The sequence below is a fragment of the Salmo salar genome, unplaced genomic scaffold, assembly GCF_965601325.2.
Source record: "Salmo salar unplaced genomic scaffold, fSalSal1 ptg000432l, whole genome shotgun sequence".
NCBI classification, from domain to species: Eukaryota; Metazoa; Chordata; class Actinopteri; order Salmoniformes; family Salmonidae; genus Salmo; species Salmo salar.
Window position 1 is genome coordinate 750,719 of NW_027675387.1, and position 1,782 is coordinate 752,500.

The following is a 1,782-nucleotide window of genomic DNA, read 5'->3' on the forward strand; positions in this document are numbered from 1 at the left end:
AATGACTCCTCAACCCAAGAGGTCCTGGAGCAGCTGTGATCAGGTTAGAAGAGAATGACTCCTCAACCCAAGAGGCCCTGGAGCAGCTGTGATTACGTTAGAAGAGAATGACTCCTCAACCCAAGAGGCCCTGGAGCAGCTGTGATCAGGTTAGAAGAGAATGACTCCTCAACCCAAGAGACCCTGGAGCAGCTGTGATCAGGTTAGAAGAGAATGACTCCTCAACCCAAGAGGTCCTGGAGCAGCTGTGATCAGGTTAGAAGAGAATGACTCCTCAACCCAAGAGGCCATGGAGCAGCTGTGATCAGGTTAGAAGAGAATGACTCCTCAACCCAAGAGGCCCTGGAGCAGCTGTGATCAGGTTAGAAGAGAATGACTCCTCAACCCAAGAGGTCCTGGAGCAGCTGTGATCAGGTTAGAAGAGAATGACTCCTCAACCCAAGAGGCCCTGGAGCAGCTGTGATCAGGTTAGAAGAGAATGACTCCTCAACCCAAGAGGCCCTGGAGCAGCTGTGAGAAAGCATCAGTGTGGAAACATTTGGGGAAATTTAAAGAAGGTTTCCTGGAAAAGAGGATTGACTGTTACGTAAAGGGTCAGAGCCACTGATTGGACAAAATATTAAGGATACCTTCCTAATATTGAGGTACGCCTGGTCAGTTTGTCATGGAAAGAAAGGTGTCCTTAATGTTTTGTGTTAATTACATAATAATGATACATTTATGGATTGTTTTATGTAGCCTATTGTTTTCTATTTATTCAACCTGCCATCTACCCACCTGGGGACTGAGGGTTATGAGAGAACCCCCACATCACTAGCTTCTCTTTATTCAACCTGCCATCTACCCACCTGGGGACTGAGGGTTATGAGAGAACCCCCACATCACTAGCTTGCATGTTTTGCAGTCTTGTAAAGATAAGGAGGGGACGACTGGGAGGCAGGTTGGCATTTATTGTTATGAATCTTGTCCTGGAGGCAGGTTGGCATTTATTGTCATGAATCTTGCCCTGGAGGCAGTTCAGCAAAGTATCCCCTAGCTGGCACAGGCACAAAGTAATACAATCAGATTTTAATCCTAACCTCAACCCTAACCACACTGCTAATCCTTCCCTTAAATTAAGACCATAAAACAACATTTTCCACAGCCAATTCTGACTTTGCAGCTGACATATCTAGAGGAAATCCCACAGTTCTGCCTCCAGGTCAAGATTCATGACAAACGTAAACATGAGACAGGGAGAAGCAATGTAAAAATCAATAACAAAATTGTTTTCACAATTAACATGCTTTTTCTTGTTTCAAGTATGTTTTATTATGAAAAGTACAATATATCCATGTATACTTGTTCAACTATGGAGCTTATGTCCACATATAATTGTACAATTTGTTTTTCCAACATAAAAGACAAGAAATGATCACATTGGTATTTTAACAGTGTTATTGTAAGAGTTTAAATGTTTAAACAGAGGATACATCTAAAACAGGATAAAAACAAGTGCAGTATGTTGTGAGAATGTTACTTTAACGTCGACTCATAACGTCACACTATAACTTAATGGGAGTCTTGTGGAAAGACTGCATGTTGTTTTGGGTGGATTGAGTGACGTCTTCATCAACATTTTGCAGAATATTCCGGTAATATTTTCACCTCTTGTCAGCTGCAGACATTCATAAGGAGTTCCAGTAGTTTATTTGCCATTTGCAGGTATTAAAAGTAATACATACATTGTAATTCCTTGTTGGAGCTCTGTCACATACAGGACAGTACATACCAGAGGAGGCT

At 42.1% G+C, this 1,782-nt stretch overlaps 1 protein-coding gene across 1 annotated transcript in view; it reads right to left on the reverse strand.

Moving 5' to 3' along the window:
* Positions 1-1,277: 1,277 nt before the first annotated feature.
* The window catches only part of LOC145876118 (uncharacterized), a 7,361-nt gene continuing 6,856 nt past the window's right edge, over positions 1,278-1,782 (reverse strand). The window contains exon 3 of the mRNA XM_082971903.1: positions 1,278-1,782. This exon is cut by the window's right edge and continues 2,804 nt beyond it. The gene's annotated coding sequence lies outside the window, so the exon portion shown is untranslated.